Below are 10,642 nucleotides of genomic sequence, written 5' to 3' on the forward strand. Positions count from 1 at the left end.
CACTGTGTAATGAATTGATCTGTACGAATGGTATGCAAGGCAAATTTTTCACTGTACCTTGGTACAAGTGACAATAATAAACCGATACCAATACCAGTACCAATCCTGGAAAAGAGCCCAAGTTTGTCCAGCCTCTCCTGATAGCACATGCCCTCTAATCCGGGCAGCATCCCAGTAAACCCCCTCTGCACCCTCTCTGAAGCCGCGACATCTTTCCTGTAGTGAGGTGACCAGAATTGTACGCAATACATTTTAAAATTATTGATGGAATCTGCTTCCATCAACTTTTTGGGAAGAGAATCCTGATTCCAATAAATTTCTAAGTGAAACAAAAATCTTTTTTCCTCTAGATTTGTTATCTTTGGTTTTAAGTTGTTGACATTAGGATTTGAAAGTGTTTCCAATATTTCACAAACTTGAAACCCCTGTCAGGTCACTACTCAACCTTGCCCATTCAAGCAGAATAGTCCAAATGTTGCTAAAATGTCCGCATATCTGAGCTCCCTCATTCCTGCTGATCCAGGTAAATTCACCCTCTAATTATTTTCTGATGAATGATGTCCAGAAATATTCACAATATACCAACTGAAGCCATAAATTAAGTTATAAAATTCCAACAAAACTTCTTATTGCTTTTTTATTACAAAATCCTTCACCTGTCTTGCAAGCTGCCATTGCAATTTGCTGTCATCTTCAAGGAATAGTGTATCTTGACACCAAGTTCCCTTTACCCACCAACCACTTGCAAATGGTAGATCAGAGACTAGTACAGGAAGACTCATTGAAACTTTCCTCCAGGAGGAAGAGGACTGTGCTGTGGGATAACAGATTTCCATTTTGTCAGGCTCCAGTAAACCTTACAGGCTTTGACTCAATCTTGAGGAGGCTAAAAACAAACTCTCCAGTTCCATCTAAACCAGCTGGTCACCCTTGCAATGCCACCCTTCACTTCTCCTGTGATCAAGAAGCCAAAAGGACCAGAATTAGGGCCATAAATATAAGACACTCAGCAACAAACAATGGCCTGTTAGGTTGGTAGGAACAAACTCCATCAAAACCTTTGAATGGAAACTTACCTAGAGTCATAGAGTCATACAACACGGAAACAGGTCCTTTGGCCCAACTGGTCCATTCCGACCAAGATTCCCATCTAAGTCAGTCCCGTTTGCCCACGTTTGGCCCATATCCCTCTAATCCTTTCCTATCCATGTACCTGTCCAAGTTCCTTTTAAGTGTTAATGTACCTGCCTCAGCCATTTCCTCTGGCAGCTAATTGCACATATGGACCGCTGTATGTCGAGGAGGTGTGTGTGGAGCACAAACTGAATGCGCTGAATGCTTCTGTAAATTAACTCTTGATTTCTCAATCTACCACATCGTGGCCTTTGCACCATATTCGTCTACCTGCATTGCACTTTCTCTGTAATTGCAACACTATATTCTGCATTCTGTTCTTTTTTTTCTTTTGTACTACCTTGATGTACTCATGTATGGAATGATCTGTCTGGTTAGCAGGCAAACCGAAGCTTTTCACTGTGACAATAATAAACCAATTACAATTACAATTACTGTAAATTCTACATGCATCTTATCAATTGCTTTGAAGTTGAGTGGCCAGTAAAGATACCACTGAGCAGGAGGCATAGGTGAATGCACAGTGGCTCACCTGATAGATCTGCTGCCTCACAGTTCCAGTGATCACGGTTCAAACCTGACCTTGGCTATTATTTTTTTGTGAAGTTTGCACATTCTCTCTATGACCACATGGGTTTCCTCCAGTTTCCACCCACATCTGAAAGACAAACAGGTTGGAAGGTTAATAGAGCAATAGAATCACGCAACATGGAAACAGGCCTTTCGGCCCAACTGGTCCATACCAACCAAGATGCCTATCCATGTTCGTCCCATTTGCCAGCATTTGGCCCATAACCTTCTAAACTTTTCCAATCCATGTACTTGTCCAACTGTCTTTTAATAGTCATTATTATACCTGCGCTAATCAACCACTGTAAATCAGCCCTAGTGTGTAGGTGAGCAATAGAGTGACGGGGAACTGCTGAGAATTGGTTTATTATTGTCGCTTGTACCGAGGTACAGTGAAAAACTTGTCTTGCATACTGATTGTACAGGTCAATTCATTACACAGTGCAGTTACATTGAGTCAGTACAGAGTGCATTGAGGCAGTACAGGTAAAAACAATAACAGAACAGAGTAAAGTGCAGGTAGACAATAAGGTGCAAGGTCACAACAAGGTAGATTGTGAGGTCAGGGTCCATCTCATCGTATGAGGGAATGGTTCAATAGTCTTATCACAGTGGGGTAGAAGCTGTCCTTGAGCCTGGTGGTATGTCCCTTCAGGCTCCTGTATCTTCTACCTGATGGAAGAGAAGAGAAGAGAGAATGACCCGGGTGGGTGGGGTCTTTGATTATGCTGGTGAATGTGAGAATGTGGGAATAATAGTGTGGGATTAGTCTAAATGGATACTTTGTGGTGAGTGTGGACTGCAAAGTCTATTTCTCTGCTGCGTGCCTCTAATACAATAACTTCAGTGTAAACTGAGGCAGATCAAATCTAAGCAAGGGAGTAATCCATGATTACCTTTACTTTCCACACACTATTGAAGGATTGTAGTTGCCAATGAATATTTCATCAGTGGTTCGTTCAGTTTAAGATGGACCCACACATACAGAGCTCAGTTTCTTCTGGTCTGGCAGCCACACACAATCTTCAGTCTAATTCATTTCTGCTAGTATCTGTTGCCCTCGAAAGGGACCAACTTGGAACATGTTATTCTACATGACTGCATCCAGAGGGTAAGCGATTAATCGGGCTTTGGCACACACAGAGCTCGGAAACCGTACCATCATGGTTTTGTAAATGAAAGAACAAAAGCAGCCTAAAGCCTAACATCTGAGCTCTATACTTTACACTCTGCTCCACAGAATGTCTTCAGATATCCTATTACTGTGACAAATGGATCAAATGCATTCATAGATACTTGAGGCTCGTCCTAGATCGAGGCAATCCTTCCACTTGAAAGAGTTATTGGGCAAAACAAAAGACAGCTGTATTTAACCATTTTGGTACCAACAAAATATCACAATAGTCAATGACATAACTCAGAAAGAGCAAAATATTTATTGTCTTCATGGAAAGTGTGTCCTGTTGACAAGGGTACAAATTCAGGTGAATCATCCTTCGAATCCTGGAAGTTTCTGCAGCAGAGGAATGAAACTGGAAGATGCTGCCCAGACAATACATCAATCAAAATCATTGTCAATTCAACCCAGTGGATGATGTTCTTCAGAAGGATTGGTATTGGTATTGGCACTGGTATATTGTTGTCATGTGTACAGAAATACAATGAAAAACTTTGTTTGCGCGCCATCCAGACAATCATGCCATACATAAGTACATCGAGGTAGTAAAAAGAAAACAGAATGCAGAATATAGTGTTGCAACTACAGAGAAAGTGCAGTGTAGGTAAACAGATGAAGTGCAAGGGCTATGATGAGGTAGATTGAGAGATCAAGAGTTCATCTTTTAACAAATGAGCGGTCCATTCAAAAGTCTGATGACAGAGAGATGGAAGCTGTCCTTGAACCTGGTGGTATGTTTTTTCATTAAACCATGGTCTAATCTCCCTGCTCAGATGGACTTTGGTCATCTAATGACCCCTTTGACTGGCACATGCTGTTCCAGTTTCATTTGTCTCTTTACAATATGTTGAAGGTTCAGTGCACAGGACTGAAAGAGGAAGTTTTCTTCAACTTGTGTCGTCTAATGCATTCACTTGTTTCCATCCCAGCTCTGTGAGTTCTGAAGTGGGCAATGAGGACTCAGAGAATCTGCCACAGGTGAGGCTTCTGCAAACTCCAGACACAATGGACACAAGGTTGTCAATTCCTCCTGAATGCTCCTTCTCCATGGAATTGAGGACCAGGAATTGATGATTCACATAACCTGTGAGTGGATCGGGAGACAACACTTCTTGTATTTCTCCAGTGAATAGAGTTGCCTGCTGCCAGTTGTCCATGTCGTTGAATCACACAGGAAGCTGTTCTCATTATTGCCCAGTAGCCAAGGAGCCGAGTGCCATTTTGAGATCTCAATCTTCTTAAACTCTTTTTCAGTACTGGTGAACTCCATCATCAATATGTGCCCTTATTGGTATTGGTATTGGTATTGGTTTATTATTGTCACTTGTACCGAGGTACAGTGAAAAGCTTGTCTTACAAACCGATCATACAGGTGAATTCATTACACAGTGCAGTTACATTTAGTCAGTACAGAGTGCATTGATGTAGTACAGGTAAAAACAATAACAGTACAGAGTAAAGTGTCACAGCTACAGAGAAAGTGCAGTCCATAATGTGCGAGGTCACAACCAGGTAGATCGTGAGGTCATAGTCCATCTCATTGTATGAGGGAACCGTTCAATATTCTTATCACAGTGGGGTAGAAGCTGTCCTTAAGTCTGGTGGTACATGCCCTCAGGGTCCTGTATCTTCTACCCGATGGATGAAGAGAGAAGAGAGAATGTCCCAGGTGGGTGGGGACTCTCAAGATATGGGAAGTAGTTCATGTTTCCCAGGGTCAAGTCATGGATCTTTATCGTTAGAGTGCAGTGTGAAGCAGCAGGGGCAAGTTAGTGGAGGACCTTTTTTTTTATAGATGTCAAGTTCAAAGGCCATTCTATGCTCCAGTGAACGGCTTGGACGTTGGCCGCTGAATGTGCACCCACATGGACAATATTTGTGTACTGCAGCCAGTGACTGAAGCTGCGGTGAACTTGGTTCTGGAGTGAAGGTGACCTAGTTTGAAAAGTGGAGGCACAAGAGACTGCAGATGCTGGAATCCGGAGCAACAAACAATCTGCTGGAGGAACTCAGTGGGTTGAGCAGCATCTGTGGGAGGGAAGGAATTGTCGACGATTGAGATCAACCCAAAACGTCCACAATTACTTTCCTCCCACAGATGCTGCTCAACCCACAGAGTTCCTCCAGATGACAGGTTGAACAATGTCCCATTTGCCCTGTAGATTCGTTCCACTCCATCTGAGACTGGGTCTGTTGTGGACACATTGGTTAAGATAAGAGCTTGTGTGTCTTCATGTGGCATCAGTAAGATGGACACAACCAGGCAGCCATATTTGAGAAGGATTCTCCATACTCCCCCCAAGTTGATAATGACTCCTAAAAGTCCCTCTTAATTGAAAGGCATTTGTTAACTCAAAAAGGCTCTGTACAGCGGTGAAGACGCCTGTGTTTCAAGATGAAATTCATGGAGCAGCTCTTTGGCCATTAGCAGGCACTGACTGAGGAGGACTCTGGTGAAGGTCTTCCCTGTAACCCTTTGCAGTTACCACATTCGGATTTGACTCCTTTCTTGAAGTGTCACAATTACAACACATTGAAAGTTCCCTAGCTAGTTCTCCTTTTCTTAGTTGTGCAAGTTGGGCCTTTGAGTTTGTGACTGAAGTTTCCCTTCTCCGTTTTAGAACTTCAGCAAAGATACCATCTGTTTTTCAAGTAAATGATGGCCTTTTTGACCTCTCAAGGAGACTCTGGTCAACAACAGTCGTAGTTGAGGAGTTCTTTCAGTGGGTGCTGACTGCTTCTCTGTCCTTATTGGGTTTGCCTCCATCCTTGGCTCTCAGTGGGGTGAAGTTTTGGCCTGTAGATGGTCTAGAAAACATTAACTTGGTTAACTGCAAATTAGTGGAGCTCCTGAACTTTCGACTCACAATCTGTCTTTAGGTCATAGATCTTCTGTTGAACCTTGGCCTTCAGGTGCATGTGAGCATTTCCCCTAAGGCAGGAGGATTAACCAGGTTCTGGATCTCATTCTCATCAATCCATCCCTGGTGTTTTATGGTAGAAAAGCCAAGAGTCTCTGCAGGAGATGATTATGGTAGCGGCATAGAATTATACAGCACAGAAACAGGACTTCTGGCCCAACTTATCCATGCTGACCAAGATGTCTATGCAAACTAGTCCCATTTATCTGTGTTTGGTCCATATCCCTCTAAACCTTTCCTATCCATGTACCTGTCCAATTATCTTTTAAATGTTGTTATTGTACCTGCATCAACCACTTCCTCTGGCATCCCTTTCCATATTACTGAGCACCTTCCGGGTAAAGCAGTCGCCCCTCAGGTTCATATTAAATCTCTCCCCTATCACCCTAAACCTATGCCCTCTAGTTCTTGATTCCCCAACCCTTGGAAAAAGACTGTATGCATTCACCCTATCTATGCCCCACCCTGAGACCTGCAACATTCCTCTTGCAACCACTCTTCCGCAGGAATGAGAAGGTGGTTCCAGGATAGGACACAGACTGACAGCAACATTGATGAGTTTGATGGAAAATTAAGTGTGAACCTGAAGAGAGAAGGGACTGAGATGTATCATGAGGAGGACCCTGACAAGGCCATATCACAGAGTCAGAGAGCAATACAATATAGAAACAGCTCCTTCGACCTCCCCACGTTACCACACTGATCCTTAAAGGGACCTGCTCTCTCCTTAGCTCCCCTTTGTACTCTTAATATACTTATAGAATCTTTTAGGATCCTCCTTTATCTCATGGAAATGAGGAAGCTTGAAGCATTAGTGAGCAGTTTGTAGCCACCATGGGAAAATGTAGAGGTCAGTCTGGCTTTACAAGTAAAGCCAGACTTAAACCTCAGCCAGTCTGAACATAAGGATTTAGAACCCTTCTCAACCCAGCCCAACACTTGCCAAGAATCCCATCACAGTCTGCCAACTCTTTACGTGTCCACTCAACTGTGCACTGTGGGCCACGGCCCAGATCTCCAACTGCTTACACTTGATCCTCAATCCATAAGCATAAGAGGTCTGAAGGGAAGCTGAAAGAACTGGCAACCTGATCCAACCAGAGCCCATCCAGGTTCTGGTTAAGGATGTGTGATGAGACCTAATGATTTTGGGGAATTAAATACCTGGAGAAATTGTTCATTGGTGAGGAAGTTGCAGTGTTCACATCACTAGGTAATTTATCCTCCCCCCAACCCCCACTCCATCTCTGCCCTCCAATCAAGCCATCTCTGACTCCTCAGAACGAGTGATCTCATGAAGTCTGGCTTCCTCTCTTGCGGGTAAACTTGACTGTAATGTGCATTTTCATCAGCAACACACACAACATGCTGGAGGAACTCAGCAGGTCAGGCAGCATCTATGGAGAAAAACATACGGTTGACGTTTCGGGTTGAGACCCTTCATCAGGACTGGAAAGGAAGAGGGCAGAAGTCGAAGTTGGAATACGAAGGTGGCAGGAGGGGGAGGAGCACACGCAGGCAGGTGATAGGTGAGTTCAGGTGACAGGTGAGTCCAGGTGAGAGGGGGAAAGTAGGTGTTGGGGTGGGGGTGGGGAGGGGGTAGAAGTAAGAAGCTGAGAGGTGATCAGTAGAAGAGACAAAGGGCTGAAGAAGAAGGAATCCGGTAGGAGAGGGCAGTGGACCATGGAATAAAGGGAAGGGGGTGGGGAATAGATGGGCAGATCATGAGGGAAGGGGAAGGGAATTTTCTTGGGAATTTTCTTCCCTTGTAGAAAGTAATATTTGTGAGTGAGTGAGTGTACTGCAAGTATGTTTGTGTGTTTGGTGCCTCATATGGATAAGGAGCAGATAAAGTCCTAATGAAGGATCTCGACCCAAAACGTCGACTGTCCATTTTCTCCGCAGAAGCTGCTTGACCTGCTGAGTTCCTCCAGCAGCTTGATCTTTGCTTGAGGGGCAAGACGTGACTGTGTTGTGAGCAATGCTTTAGAAGCACGCAATGATCTTGACTATGTGAATGTATGTTTACAGTTAAATGATGAATAGATTACGCTAATGCTGGTGGTGTTGCTGTCAGCTATAGACCAATGTGTTTGTGAGGTAGGACCTTGTGCCAGGTCATTGAAAGTTTTTCAGCACCAAATCCATGTTACTAGGCTTCTGGCTCTCAGTACCCTGGCAGCCATCTTCTATTGCCCCGCAGCCTCTTACCCTACTGTGGGTACAAGACAGCCTTCCCTCCGATGACTCCATCTATGTTTCTGGCTGCCTCAGGAAAGCAGCCAGCATAATCAAGGACCCCTCCAACCCCAGTCATTCTCTCTTCTCCCACCTCCCATCGGGCAGAAGATACAAAAGCTTAAGGACACATACTACTAGACTCAAAGACAGTTTCTATCCCACTGTTATAAAACTCTTATTATAATAGAACTTGCAAAGGAGGTGGTGGAAGCAGATAACATAGTGGCACTTAAGAGGCATTTAGACAGACACATGAATCTGCAGGGAATGGAGGGATCTGGATCACGTACAGGCTGATGAGATTAGTTTAATTTGGCATCAATGTGGGCTGAAGGGCCTGTTCCTGTGCTATACTGTGCCATGTTCTATATTCTATATCCTATGTTTCAACTCCCCCTGAATTGTAGAGGCAGTTGACAGTCTATCATATTTAGTGTTGCTCTGGAGTCACATATTGGTCAATGTGGATAAAGATGGCAGATTTCTTCGAATGAAAAGGCCAGATGGCTTGATGATGGGGCAGTCACAGTAGTGTAGCAGTTAGCGTAATGCTATTACAGCGCCAGCGACTCAGGTTCAATTCCGGCCGCTGTCTGTAAGGAGTTTGTACGTTCTCCCCACTACTGCGTGGGTTTCCTCCGGGTGCTCTGGTTTCCTTCCACATTCCAAAGACATACGGGTTAGGAAGTTGTGGGCATGCTATGTTGGCGCCTGAAGCATGGCGATACTTGTGGGCTACCCCCAGAACATTCTACACAAAGGTGCATTTCACTGTGTGTTTCGATGTACATGTGACTAAGAAAGAAATCTTATCTTATCTTATTTTTTCTTTTTCCCAGGGCAAAAATAGCTAATACGAGGGGATGTAATTTTAAGGTGATTGGAGGAAGATATGAAGGAGATGTCAGAGGTAAGTTTTTTACACTGACAGTGGTGGGTGCGTGGAATGCTCTGCCTGCAGAGGTTGTGGGGGCAGATACATTAAGGACATTTAAGAGACTCTTAGATAGACATATGAATGATAGAGGAATTGGGGGCTATGTGGGAGGGAAGGGTTAGATAGATCTTAGAGTAGGACAACATGTCGGCACAACATTGTGGGCCGAAGGGCCTGTACTGTGCTGTAATGTTCTATGTTCTACATTTTTAATCTTATCTTATGACCGAGTATTTTCATGGTTACTTTTAAGTAGACTAACATTTAAAAAATAATCTTTGTTATTTACTTAAATTTCAATTTCCCAGTTGCCTTTTTATGATCCCAACCCTCACATTTCTGAATCAGTAACTTAAACCTCGTACTTCCCTCCACAGTATGAATAGTCGATGCCTTTTGTCCCTCACCAGTGACAGTAAGTGTGTCTTGAACTCACACTCAGTACTTTGTTATTCCATTTACAAACATCAGCAGATTGCAACATAACGGCATAAATTTTCCAAAGAATCTGTTTTTGCTTACAATGACTTCCCTTTTATGATATATATAAACTAAATTAAGAGAGATCCCCTGCTGGTTCAAGAAAAATACTCATGGAGAGGGGAAGGTATGACAGAGGGAGACAAACCAAAAACTGTCCCCTGCTGTGAAACAATTCAATTGGGTTCGTAAAGTATTAAAATAAAGTCAAATCCCCAAACAAAAATAGTGAGAAATATTTTAGAAATTGCAAGTGCTTTTCTCTGCAGGAAATTTGAAACAATTAAAGGAAATGTTTTGCAAAAATATTCAGAAGTTTGGAAGGAGCTCAGCATGTTCCTGATTCCCACACCTGTCATCCAATACAGGTCATCTGATGTGTTAACGCCCAGGAATTTAAAGCTGCTGACCCTCTCCGCCGCAGATACAACAACGTAGGCTGGCACATGTTTCATCCTCCTTCTCCTTCCTAAAGTTTGGAAGTTCCTGAAGTTCCTGTCTTGGTTTGAAGGCATGATTAAAATGTAAAAACAAATATGCACTGATTGCATTGCATTTCCTGTATATATATTTTTGTGGATAACATTTATTTTTGACATACAAATAAACAATTCATGTTCCATGGTACTCCGTGCTGATTTTGCCAAGCTCCTGACTGAGTCCATCTGGCAGATCCTGTGGCAATTCTCTGCTGCTCAGCAATCATTGGAGCATGGATGTGGTCATGTGACTGGGTCTGGCAATGTGGTGAAGTCACACGCCCAAAATCAAAAACCCCCTTCATTACAAAACTCTTCTTTAATGAAGCATTTTATCAACATGGCAATTACCTGAGAATGGTAACTGCAGAAATGTTTGTCCCATTTACCCCATGGATCTAAACACCTCCTGTAACGGGTGAGCTCTTTACAGGATCTCCGAAGTAATATTTAAGTATCTAAGGTGGCGTGTCTCTCTGCCCTGTTTGAACAAACATTCACCTCAGATCTTGTGGATCGAGCTGTGTAGTGTAGAAGATCACAAACTCAGCATTAGCAGAAGAGTGCCTTTTGGAAAGAGCACTATCTTCTCCTCTCTTGGGTGAGAGCACCGGTAATTGAAGTTCCAGTGCACACAGTAAAACACTTCATAAATTAGTAAATAACCGTCCCACCAGGTCTGAGAGAATTCCACCTCATGATG

At 43.3% G+C, this 10,642-nt stretch overlaps 1 long non-coding RNA gene across 1 annotated transcript; it reads left to right on the top strand.

The window, feature by feature from the left end:
• Nucleotides 1-8,660: 8,660 nt before the first annotated feature.
• Nucleotides 8,661-9,947, top strand: LOC127577543 (uncharacterized). Its single transcript, XR_007957394.1, has 3 exons — nucleotides 8,661-8,804; nucleotides 8,883-8,953; nucleotides 9,829-9,947. It is a non-coding gene; the product is annotated as an uncharacterized LOC127577543 (long non-coding RNA).
• The last annotated feature ends 695 nt before the right edge of the window (nucleotides 9,948-10,642 follow it).

This window comes from Pristis pectinata, chromosome 13 (assembly GCF_009764475.1).
Source record: "Pristis pectinata isolate sPriPec2 chromosome 13, sPriPec2.1.pri, whole genome shotgun sequence".
Lineage (NCBI taxonomy): Eukaryota > Metazoa > Chordata > Chondrichthyes > Rhinopristiformes > Pristidae > Pristis > Pristis pectinata.